The 15,624-nt window shown below is 16.7% G+C and overlaps 1 protein-coding gene across 1 annotated transcript in view; it reads left to right on the top strand.

The window, feature by feature from the left end:
- Positions 1–15,624, top strand: part of LOC149934204 (uncharacterized) — a 371,814-nt gene that overhangs the window by 18,643 nt on the left and 337,547 nt on the right. The window lies entirely within an intron of this gene.

The following is a 15,624-nucleotide window of genomic DNA, read 5'->3' as shown; positions in this document are numbered from 1 at the left end:
TATAATTAAATCGAGATTTATATCATTATATCGAGATTTATATTATTAAATCGAGATTTATATCATTATATCGAGATTTATATTATTAAATCGAGATTCATATAATTAAATCGAGATTTATATCATTATATCGAGATTTAAATTATTAAAACGAGATTTATATCATTAAATCGTGATTTATATCATTAAAACGGGATTTATATCATTAAATCGAGATTTATATCATTAAGTCGAGATTTATATAATTAAATCAAGATTTATATCATTAAAACGTGATTTATATAATTAAAACGAGATTTATATAATTAAATCGAGATTTATATAATTAAATCGAGATTTATATCATTAAAACGAGATTTATTTAATTAAATCGAGATTTATATAATTAAAACGAGATTTATTTCTTTAAATCGAGATTTATATCATTAAAACGAGATTTATATAATTAAAAAGAGATTTATATAATTAAAACGAGATTTATATAATTTAAACGAGATTTATATAATTAAAACGAGATTTATAACATTAAATCGAGATTTATATCATTAAAACGAGATTTATAACATTAAATCGAGATTTATATAATTAAAACGATATTTATATAATTAAAACGATATTTATATAATTAAAACGATATTTATAACATTAAAACGAGATTTATATAATTAAAACGAGATTTATAACATTTAATCGAGATTTATATCATTAAAACGAGATTTATAACATTAAATCGAGATTTATAACATTAAATCGAGATTTATATAATTAAAACGATATTTATATAATTAAAACGATATTTATAACATTAAAACGAGATTTATATAATTAAAACCAGATTTATATAATTAAATCGAGATTTATATCATTATATCGAGATTTATATTATTAAAACGAGATTTATATCATTAAATCGTGATTTATATCATTAAAACGGGATTTATATCATTAAATCGAGATTTATTTCATTAAGTCGAGATTTATATAATTAAATCGAGATGTATATCATTAAACGTGATTTATATAATTAAAACGAGATTTATATAATTAAATCGAGATTTATATCATTAAAACGAGATTTATATCATTAAAACGAGATTTATATCATTAAAACAAGATTTATATCATTAAAACGAGATTTATATAATTAAAACGAGATTTATAACATTTAATCGAGATTTATATCATTAAAACGAGATTTATATAATTAAAACGATATTTATATCATTAAAACGATATTTATATAATTAAATCGAGATTTATATCATTAAAACGTGATTTATATAATTAAAACGAGATTTATATAATTAAATCGAGATTTATATCATTAAAACGAGATTTATATAACTAAAACGAGATTTATATCATTAAAACGAGATTTATATAATTAAAACAAGATTTATATAATTAAAACGAGATTTATAACATTTAATCGAGATTTATATCATTAAAACGAGATTTATAACATTAAATCGAGATTTATATAATTAAAACGATATTTATATAATTAAAACGATATTTATAACATTAAAACGAGATTTATATAATTAAATCGAGATTTATATCATTAAAACGATATTTATATAATTAAAACGATATTTATAACATTAAAACGAGATTTATATAATTAAAACGAGATTTATATAATTTAATCGAGATTTATATCATTAAAACGAGATTTATATAATTAAAACGAGATTTATTTCTTTAAATCGAGATTTATATCATTAAAACGAGATTTATATAAGTAAAACGAGATTTATATAAATAAAACGAGATTTATATAATTAAATCGAGATTTATATCATTAAAACGAGATTTATATAACTAAAACGAGATTTATATCATTAAAACGAGATTTATATAATTAAAACGAGATTTATATAATTAAAACGAAATTTATATCATTTAATCGAGATTTATAACATTAAATCGAGATTTATAACATTAAATCGAGATTTCTATCATTAAAACGAGATTTTTATAATTAAAACGAGATTTATATAATTAAAACGAGATTTTATCATTAAAACGAGATTTATATAATTAAAACGAGATTTATATCATTAAAACGTTATTTATATAATTAAAACGAGATTTATATAATTAAGTCGAGATTTATATAATTAAATCGAGATTTATATCATTAAAACGAGATTTATATCATTAAAACGAGATTTATATCATTAAAACAAGATTTATATCATTAAAACGAGATTTATATCATTAAAACGAGATTTATATAATTAAAACGAGATTTATAACATTAAATCGAGATTTATAACATTAAATCGAGATTTATATAATTAAAACGATATTTATATAATTAAAACGATATTTATAACATTAAAACGAGATTTATATAATTAAAACCAGATTTATATAATTAAATCGAGATTTATATCATTATATCGAGATTTATATTATTAAAACGAGATTTATATCATTAAATCGTGATTTATATCATTAAAACGGGATTTATATCATTAAATCGAGATTTATTTCATTAAGTCGAGATTTATATAATTAAATCGAGATGTATATCATTAAACGTGATTTATATAATTAAAACGAGATTTATATAATTAAATCGAGATTTATATCATTAAAACGAGATTTATATCATTAAAACGAGATTTATATCATTAAAACAAGATTTATATCATTAAAACGAGATTTATATAATTAAAACGAGATTTATAACATTTAATCGAGATTTATATCATTAAAACGAGATTTATATAATTAAAACGATATTTATATCATTAAAACGATATTTATATAATTAAATCGAGATTTATATCATTAAAACGTGATTTATATAATTAAAACGAGATTTATATAATTAAATCGAGATTTATATCATTAAAACGAGATTTATATAACTAAAACGAGATTTATATCATTAAAACGAGATTTATATAATTAAAACAAGATTTATATAATTAAAACGAGATTTATAACATTTAATCGAGATTTATATCATTAAAACGAGATTTATAACATTAAATCGAGATTTATATAATTAAAACGATATTTATATAATTAAAACGATATTTATAACATTAAAACGAGATTTATATAATTAAATCGAGATTTATATCATTAAAACGATATTTATATAATTAAAACGATATTTATAACATTAAAACGAGATTTATATAATTAAAACGAGATTTATATAATTTAATCGAGATTTATATCACTAAACGAGATTTATATAATTAAAACGAGATTTATTTCTTTAAATCGAGATTTATATCATTAAAACGAGATTTATATAAGTAAAACGAGATTTATATAAATAAAACGAGATTTATATAATTAAATCGAGATTTATATCATTAAAACGAGATTTATATAACTAAAACGAGATTTATATCATTAAAACGAGATTTATATAATTAAAACGAGATTTATATAATTAAAACGAAATTTATATCATTTAATCGAGATTTATATAATTAAAACGAAATTTATATCATTTAATCGAGATTTATAACATTAAATCGAGATTTCTATCATTAAAACGAGATTTTTATAATTAAAACGAGATTTAAATAATTAAAACGAGATTTTATCATTAAAACGAGATTTATATAATTAAAACGAGATTTATATCATTAAAACGTTATTTATATAATTAAAACGAGATTTATATAATTAAGTCGAGATTTATATAATTAAATCGAGATTTATATCATTAAAACGTGATTTATATAATTAAAACGAGATTTATATAATTAAATCGAGATTTATATCATTAAAACAAGATTTATATCATTAAAACGAGATTTATATCATTAAAACGAGATTTATATAATTAAAACGAGATTTATAACATTAAATCGAGATTTATAACATTAAATCGAGATTTATATAATTAAAACGATATTTATATAATTAAAACGATATTTATAACATTAAAACGAGATTTATATAATTAAAACCAGATTTATATAATTAAATCGAGATTTATATCATTATATCGAGATTTATATTATTAAAACGAGATTTATATCATTAAATCGTGATTTATATCATTAAAACGGGATTTATATCATTAAATCGAGATTTATTTCATTAAGTCGAGATTTATATAATTAAATCGAGATGTATATCATTAAACGTGATTTATATAATTAAAACGAGATTTATATTATTAAATCGAGATTTATATCATTAAAACGAGATTTATATCATTAAAACGAGATTTATATCATTAAAACAAGATTTATATCATTAAAACGAGATTTATATAATTAAAACGAGATTTATAACATTTAATCGAGATTTATATCATTAAAACGAGATTTATATAATTAAAACGATATTTATATCATTAAAACGATATTTATATCATTAAATCGAGATTTATATCATTAAAACGTGATTTATATAATTAAAACGAGATTTATATAATTAAATCGAGATTTATATCATTAAAACGAGATTTATATAACTAAAACGAGATTTATATCATTAAAACGAGATTTATATAATTAAAACCAGATTTATATAATTAAATCGAGATTTATATCATTAAAACGATATTTATATAATTAAAACGATATTTATAACATTAAAACGAGATTTATATAATTAAAACGAGATTTATATAATTAAATCGAGATTTATATCATTAAAACGAGATTTATATAATTAAAACGAGATTTATTTCTTTAAATCGAGATTTATATCATTAAAACGAGATTTATATAAGTAAAACGAGATTTATATAAATAAAACGAGATTTATATAATTAAATCGAGATTTATATCATTAAAACGAGATTTATATAATTAAAACGAGATTTATTTCTTTAAATCGAGATTTGTATCATTAAAACGAGATTTATATAAGTAAAACGAGATTTATATAAATAAAACGAGATTTATATAATTAAATCGAGATTTATATAATTAAATCGAGATTTATATCATTAAAACGAGATTTATATAACTAAAACGAGATTTATATCATTAAAACGAGATTTATATAATTAAAACGAGATTTATATAATTAAAACGAAATTTATATCATTTAATCGAGATTTATAACATTAAATCGAGATTTCTATCATTAAAACGAGATTTTTATAATTAAAACGAGATTTATATAATTAAAACGAGATTTTATCATTAAAACGAGATTTATATAATTAAAACGAGATTTATATCATTAAAACGTTATTTATATAATTAAAACGAGATTTATATAATTAAGTCGAGATTTATATAATTAAATCGAGATTTATATCATTAAAACGTGATTTATATAATTAAAACGAGATTTATATAATTAAATCGAGATTTATATCATTAAAACGAGATTTATATCATTAAAACGAGATTTATATCATTAAAACAAGATTTATATCATTAAAACGAGATTTATATCATTAAAACGAGATTTATATAATTAAAACGAGATTTATATAAATAAAACGAGATTTATATAATAAAAACGATATTTATATAATTAAAACGATATTTATATAATTAAATCGAGATTTATATAATTAAAACGATATTTATATAATTAAAACGATATTTATATAATTAAAACGTGATTTATATAATTAAAACGATATTTATATAATTAATTCAAGATTTATATCATTAAAACGAGATTTATAAAAATAAAACGAGATTTATATAATTAAAACGAGATTTATATAATTAAAACGAGATTTATAACATTTAATCGAGATTTATATCATTAAAACGAGATTTATAACATTAAATCGAGATTTATATAATTAAAACGATATTTATATAATTAAAACGATATTTATAACATTAAAACGAGATTTATATAATTAAAACCAGATTTATATGATTAAATCGAGATTTATATCATTAAAACGATATTTATATCATTAAAACGATATTTATATATTTAAAAAGAGATTTATATAATTAAATCGAGATTTATATAATTAAATCGAGATTTATATCATTAAAACGAGATTTATATAACTAAAACGAGATTTATATCATTAAAACGAGATTTATATAATTAAAACAAGATTTATATAATTAAAACGAGATTTATAACATTTAATCGAGATTTATATCATTAAAACGAGATTTATAACATTAAATCGAGATTTATATAATTAAGTCGAGATTTATATAATTAAATCGAGATTTATATCATTAAAACGTGATTTATATAATTAAAACGAGATTTATATAATTAAATCGAGATTTATATCATTAAAACGAGATTTATATCATTAAAACGAGATTTATATCAATAAAACAAGATTTATATCATTAAAACGAGATTTATATCATTAAAACGAGATTTATATAATTAAAACGAGATTTATATAAATAAAACGAGATTTATATAATAAAAACGATATTTATATAATTAAAACGATATTTATATAATTAAATCGAGATTTATATAATTAAAACGATATTTATATAATTAAAACGATATTTATATAATTAAAACGTGATTTATATAATTAAAACGATATTTATATAATTAATTCAAGATTTATATCATTAAAACGAGATTTATAAAAATAAAACGAGATTTATATAATTAAAACGAGATTTATATAATTAAAACGAGATTTATAACATTTAATCGAGATTTATATCATTAAAACGAGATTTATAACATTAAATCGAGATTTATATAATTAAAACGATATTTATATAATTAAAACGATATTTATAACATTAAAACGAGATTTATATAATTAAAACCAGATTTATATAATTAAATCAAGATTTATATCATTAAAACGATATTTATATCATTAAAACGATATTTATATATTTAAAAAGAGATTTATATAATTAAATCGAGATTTATATAATTAAATCGAGATTTATATAATTAAATCGAGATTTATATCATTAAAACGAGATTTATATAACTAAAACGAGATTTATATCATTAAAACGAGATTTATATAATTAAAACAAGATTTATATAATTAAAACGAGATTTATAACATTTAATCGAGATTTATATCATTAAAACGAGATTTATAACATTAAATCGAGATTTATATAATTAAAACGATATTTATATAATTAAAACGATATTTATAACATTAAAACGAGATTTATATAATTAAAACCAGATTTATATAATTAAATCGAGATTTATATCATTAAAACGTTATTTATATAATTAAAACGATATTTATAACATTAAAACGAGATTTATATAATTAAAACGAGATTTATATAATTAAATCGAGATTTATATCATTAAAACGAGATTTATATAATTAAAACGAGATTTATTTCTTTAAATCGAGATTTATATCATTAAAACGAGATTTATATAAATAAAACGAGATTTATATAATTAAATCGAGATTTATATCATTAAAACGAGATTTATATAACTAAAACGAGATTTATATCATTAAAACGAGATTTATATAATTAAAACGAGATTTATATAATTAAAACGAAATTTATATCATTTAATCGAGATTTATAACATTAAATCGAGATTTCTATCATTAAAACGAGATTTTTATAATTAAAACGAGATTTATATAATTAAATCGAGATTTATATAAGTAAAACGAGATTTATATAAATAAAACGAGATTTATATAATTAAATCGAGATTTATATCATTAAAACGAGATTTATATAACTAAAACGAGATTTATATCATTAAAACGTGATTTATATAATTAAAACGAGATTTATATAATTAAGTCGAGATTTATATAATTAAATCGAGATTTATATCATTAAAACGTGATTTATATAATTAAAACGTGATTTATATAATTAAAACGAGATTTATATAATTAAATCGAGATTTATATCATTAAAACGAGATTTATATCATTAAAACGAGATTTATATCATTAAAACAAGATTTATATCATTAAAACGAGATTTATATCATTAAAACGAGATTTATATAATTAAAACGAGATTTATATAAATAAAACGAGATTTATATAATTAAAACGATATTTATATAATTAAAACGATATTTATATAATTAAATCGAGATTTATATCATTAAAACGTGATTTATATAATTAAAACGATATTTATATAATTAAATCGAGATTTATATCATTAAAACGAGATTTATATAATTAAAACGAGATTTATTTCTTTAAATCGAGATTTATATCATTAAAACGAGATTTATATAAATAAAACGAGATTTATATAATTAAATCGAGATTTATATCATTAAAACGAGATTTATATAACTAAAACGAGATTTATATCATTAAAACGAGATTTATATAATTAAAACGAGATTTATATAATTAAAACGAAATGTATATCATTTAATCGAGATTTATAACATTAAATCGAGATTTCTATCATTAAAACGAGATTTTTATAATTAAAACGAGATTTATATAATAAAATCGAGATTTATATAAGTAAAACGAGATTTATATAAATAAAACGAGATTTATATAATTAAATCGAGATTTATATCATTAAAACGAGATTTATATAACTAAAACGAGATTTATATCATTAAAACGTGATTTATATAATTAAAACGAGATTTATATAATTAAGTCGAGATTTATATAATTAAATCGAGATTTATATCATTAAAACGTGATTTATATAATTAAAACGTGATTTATATAATTAAAACGAGATTTATATAATTAAATCGAGATTTATATCATTAAAACGAGATTTATATCATTAAAACGAGATTTATATCATTAAAACAAGATTTATATCATTAAAACGAGATTTATATCATTAAAACGAGATTTATATAATTAAAACGAGATTTATATAAATAAAACGAGATTTATATAATTAAAACGATATTTATATAATTAAAACGATATTTATATAATTAAATCGAGATTTATATCATTAAAACGTGATTTATATAATTAAAACGATATTTATATAATTAATTCGAGATTTATATCATTAAAACGAGATTTATATAAATAAAACGAGATTTATATAATTAAAACGAGATTTATATAATTAAAACGAGATTTATAACATTTAATCGAGATTTATATCATTAAAACGAGATTTATAACATTAAATCGAGATTTATATAATTAAAACGATATTTATATAATTAAAACGATATTTATAACATTAAAACGAGATTTATATAATTAAAACCAGATTTATATAATTAAAACGATATTTATATAATTAATTCGAGATTTATATCATTAAAACGAGATTTATATAAATAAAACGAGATTTATATAATTAAAACGTGATTTATATAATTAAAACGATATTTATATAATTAATTCGAGATTTATATCATTAAAACGAGATTTATATAAATAAAACGAGATTTATATAATTAAAACGAGATTTATATAATTAAATCGAGATTTATATCATTAAAACGAGATTTATATAATTAAAACGAGATTTATTTCTTTAAATCGAGATTTATATCATTAAAACGAGATTTATATAAATAAAACGAGATTTATATAATTAAATCGAGATTTATATCATTAAAACGAGATTTATATAACTAAAACGAGATTTATATCATTAAAACGAGATTTATATAATTAAAACGAGATTTATATAATTAAAACGAAATTTATATCATTTAATCGAGATTTATAACATTAAATCGAGATTTCTATCATTAAAACGAGATTTTTATAATTAAAACGAGATTTATATAATTAAATCGAGATTTATATAAGTAAAACGAGATTTATATAAATAAAACGAGATTTATATAATTAAATCGAGATTTATATCATTAAAACGAGATTTATATAACTAAAACGAGATTTATATCATTAAAACGTGATTTATATAATTAAAACGAGATTTATATAATTAAGTCGAGATTTATATAATTAAATCGAGATTTATATCATTAAAACGTGATTTATATAATTAAAACGTGATTTATATAATTAAAACGAGATTTATATAATTAAATCGAGATTTATATCATTAAAACGAGATTTATATCATTAAAACGAGATTTATATCATTAAAACAAGATTTATATCATTAAAACGAGATTTATATCATTAAAACGAGATTTATATAATTAAAACGAGATTTATATAAATAAAACGAGATTTATATAATTAAAACGATATTTATATAATTAAAACGATATTTATATAATTAAATCGAGATTTATATCATTAAAACGTGATTTATATAATTAAAACGATATTTATATAATTAAATCGAGATTTATATCATTAAAACGAGATTTATATAATTAAAACGAGATTTATTTCTTTAAATCGAGATTTATATCATTAAAACGAGATTTATATAAATAAAACGAGATTTATATAATTAAATCGAGATTTATATCATTAAAACGAGATTTATATAACTAAAACGAGATTTATATCATTAAAACGAGATTTATATAATTAAAACGAGATTTATATAATTAAAACGAAATGTATATCATTTAATCGAGATTTATAACATTAAATCGAGATTTCTATCATTAAAACGAGATTTTTATAATTAAAACGAGATTTATATAATAAAATCGAGATTTATATAAGTAAAACGAGATTTATATAAATAAAACGAGATTTATATAATTAAATCGAGATTTATATCATTAAAACGAGATTTATATAACTAAAACGAGATTTATATCATTAAAACGTGATTTATATAATTAAAACGAGATTTATATAATTAAGTCGAGATTTATATAATTAAATCGAGATTTATATCATTAAAACGTGATTTATATAATTAAAACGTGATTTATATAATTAAAACGAGATTTATATAATTAAATCGAGATTTATATCATTAAAACGAGATTTATATCATTAAAACGAGATTTATATCATTAAAACAAGATTTATATCATTAAAACGAGATTTATATCATTAAAACGAGATTTATATAATTAAAACGAGATTTATATAAATAAAACGAGATTTATATAATTAAAACGATATTTATATAATTAAAACGATATTTATATAATTAAATCGAGATTTATATCATTAAAACGTGATTTATATAATTAAAACGATATTTATATAATTAATTCGAGATTTATATCATTAAAACGAGATTTATATAAATAAAACGAGATTTATATAATTAAAACGAGATTTATATAATTAAAACGAGATTTATAACATTTAATCGAGATTTATATCATTAAAACGAGATTTATAACATTAAATCGAGATTTATATAATTAAAACGATATTTATATAATTAAAACGATATTTATAACATTAAAACGAGATTTATATAATTAAAACCAGATTTATATAATTAAAACGATATTTATATAATTAATTCGAGATTTATATCATTAAAACGAGATTTATATAAATAAAACGAGATTTATATAATTAAAACGAGATTTATATAATTAAAACGAGATTTATAACATTTAATCGAGATTTATATCATTAAAACGAGATTTATAACATTAAATCGAGATTTATATAATTAAAACGATATTTATATAATTAAAACGATATTTATAACATTAAATCGAGATTTATATCATTAAAACGATATTTATATCATTAAAACGATATTTATATATTTAAAAAGAGATTTATATAATTAAATCGAGATTTATATCATTAAAACGAGATTTATATAATTAAAACGAGATTTATATAATTAAATCGAGATTTATATCATTATATCGAGATTTATATTATTAAAACGAGATTTATATAATTAAAACGAGATTTATTTCTTTAAATCGAGATTTATATCATTAAAACGATATTTATATATTTAAAAAGAGATTTATATAATTAAATCGAGATTTATATCATTAAAACGAGATTTATATCATTAAAACGAGATTTATATCATTAAAACAAGATTTATATCATTAAAACGAGATTTATATCATTAAAACGAGATTTATATAATTAAAACGAGATTTATATAAATAAAACGAGATTTATATAATTAAAACGATATTTATATAATTAAAACGATATTTATATAATTAAATCGAGATTTATATCATTAAAACGTGATTTATATAATTAAAACGATATTTATATAATTAATTCGAGATTTATATCATTAAAACGAGATTTATATAAATAAAACGAGATTTATATAATTAAAACGAGATTTATATAATTAAAACGAGATTTATAACATTTAATCGAGATTTATATCATTAAAACGAGATTTATAACATTAAATCGAGATTTATATAATTAAAACGATATTTATATAATTAAAACGATATTTATAACATTAAAACGAGATTTATATAATTAAAACCAGATTTATATAATTAAAACGATATTTATATAATTAATTCGAGATTTATATCATTAAAACGAGATTTATATAATTAAAACGAGATTTATATAATTAAAACGAGATTTATAACATTTAATCGAGATTTATATCATTAAAACGAGATTTATAACATTAAATCGAGATTTATATAATTAAAACGATATTTATATAATTAAAACGATATTTATAACATTAAATCGAGATTTATATCATTAAAACGATATTTATATCATTAAAACGATATTTATATATTTAAAAAGAGATTTATATAATTAAATCGAGATTTATATCATTAAAACGAGATTTATATAATTAAAACGAGATTTATATAATTAAATCGAGATTTATATCATTATATCGAGATTTATATTATTAAAACGAGATTTATATAATTAAAACGAGATTTATTTCTTTAAATCGATATTTATATCATTAAAACGATATTTATATATTTAAAAAGAGATTTATATAATTAAATCGAGATTTATATCATTAAAACGAGATTTATATAATTAAAACGAGATTTATATAATTAAATCGAGATTTATATCATTATATCGAGATTTATATTATTAAAACGAGATTTATATAATTAAAACGAGATTTATTTCTTTAAATCGAGATTTATATCATTAAAACGAGATTTATATAATTAAATCGTGATTTATATCATTAAAACGGGATTTATATCATTAAATCGAGATTTATTTCATTAAGTCGAGATTTATATAATTAAATCGAGATGTATATCATTAAACGTGATTTATATAATTAAAACGAGATTTATATAAGTAAAACGAGATTTATATAAATAAAACGATATTTATATAATTAATTCGAGATTTATATCATTAAAACGAGATTTATATAAATAAAACGAGATTTATATAATTAAAACGAGATTTATATAATTAAAACGAGATTTATAACATTTAATCGAGATTTATATCATTAAAACGAGATTTATAACATTAAATCGAGATTTATATAATTAAAACGATATTTATATAATTAAAACGATATTTATAACATTAAAACGAGATTTATATAATTAAAACCAGATTTATATAATTAAAACGATATTTATATAATTAATTCGAGATTTATATCATTAAAACGAGATTTATATAAATAAAACGAGATTTATATAATTAAAACGAGATTTATATAATTAAAACGAGATTTATAACATTTAATCGAGATTTATATCATTAAAACGAGATTTATAACATTAAATCGAGATTTATATAATTAAAACGATATTTATATAATTAAAACGATATTTATAACATTAAATCGAGATTTATATCATTAAAACGATATTTATATCATTAAAACGATATTTATATATTTAAAAAGAGATTTATATAATTAAATCGAGATTTATATCATTAAAACGAGATTTATATAATTAAAACGAGATTTATATAATTAAATCGAGATTTATATCATTATATCGAGATTTATATTATTAAAACGAGATTTATATAATTAAAACGAGATTTATTTCTTTAAATCGAGATTTATATCATTAAAACGATATTTATATATTTAAAAAGAGATTTATATAATTAAATCGAGATTTATATCATTAAAACGAGATTTATATCATTAAAACGAGATTTATATCATTAAAACAAGATTTATATCATTAAAACGAGATTTATATCATTAAAACGAGATTTATATAATTAAAACGAGATTTATATAAATAAAACGAGATTTATATAATTAAAACGATATTTATATAATTAAAACGATATTTATATAATTAAATCGAGATTTATATCATTAAAACGTGATTTATATAATTAAAACGATATTTATATAATTAATTCGAGATTTATATCATTAAAACGAGATTTATATAAATAAAACGAGATTTATATAATTAAAACGAGATTTATATAATTAAAACGAGATTTATAACATTTAATCGAGATTTATATCATTAAAACGAGATTTATAACATTAAATCGAGATTTATATAATTAAAACGATATTTATATAATTAAAACGATATTTATAACATTAAAACGAGATTTATATAATTAAAACGAGATTTATATAATTAAAACCAGATTTATATAATTAAAACGATATTTATATAATTAATTCGAGATTTATATCATTAAAACGAGATTTATATAAATAAAACGAGATTTATATAATTAAAACGAGATTTATATAATTAAAACGAGATTTATAACATTTAATCGAGATTTATATCATTAAAACGAGATTTATAACATTAAATCGAGATTTATATAATTAAAACGATATTTATATAATTAAAACGATATTTATAACATTAAATCGAGATTTATATCATTAAAACGATATTTATATCATTAAAACGATATTTATATATTTAAAAAGAGATTTATATAATTAAATCGAGATTTATATCATTAAAACGAGATTTATATAATTAAAACGAGATTTATATAATTAAATCGAGATTTATATCATTATATCGAGATTTATATTATTAAAACGAGATTTATATAATTAAAACGAGATTTATTTCTTTAAATCGATATTTATATCATTAAAACGATATTTATATATTTAAAAAGAGATTTATATAATTAAATCGAGATTTATATCATTAAAACGAGATTTATATAATTAAAACGAGATTTATATAATTAAATCGAGATTTATATCATTATATCGAGATTTATATTATTAAAACGAGATTTATATAATTAAAACGAGATTTATTTCTTTAAATCGAGATTTATATCATTAAAACGAGATTTATATAATTAAATCGTGATTTATATCATTAAAACGGGATTTATATCATTAAATCGAGATTTATTTCATTAAGTCGAGATTTATATAATTAAATCGAGATGTATATCATTAAACGTGATTTATATAATTAAAACGAGATTTATATAAGTAAAACGAGATTTATATAAATAAAACGATATTTATATAATTAATTCGAGATTTATATCATTAAAACGAGATTTATATAAATAAAACGAGATTTATATAATTAAAACGAGATTTATATAATTAAAACGAGATTTATAACATTTAATCGAGATTTATATCATTAAAACGAGATTTATAACATTAAATCGAGATTTATATAATTAAAACGATATTTATATAATTAAAACGATATTTATAACATTAAAACGAGATTTATATAATTAAAACCAGATTTATATAATTAAAACGATATTTATATAATTAATTCGAGATTTATATCATTAAAACGAGATTTATATAAATAAAACGAGATTTATATAATTAAAACGAGATTTATATAATTAAAACGAGATTTATAACATTTAATCGAGATTTATATCATTAAAACGAGATTTATAACATTAAATCG

The sequence above is a fragment of the Leiobunum rupestre genome, chromosome 7 (genome assembly GCF_980474605.1).
Source record: "Leiobunum rupestre chromosome 7, qqLeiRupe1.1.hap1, whole genome shotgun sequence".
Lineage (NCBI taxonomy): Eukaryota > Metazoa > Arthropoda > Arachnida > Opiliones > Sclerosomatidae > Leiobunum > Leiobunum rupestre.
This window is presented reverse-complemented; position numbering and strand designations above follow the sequence as displayed.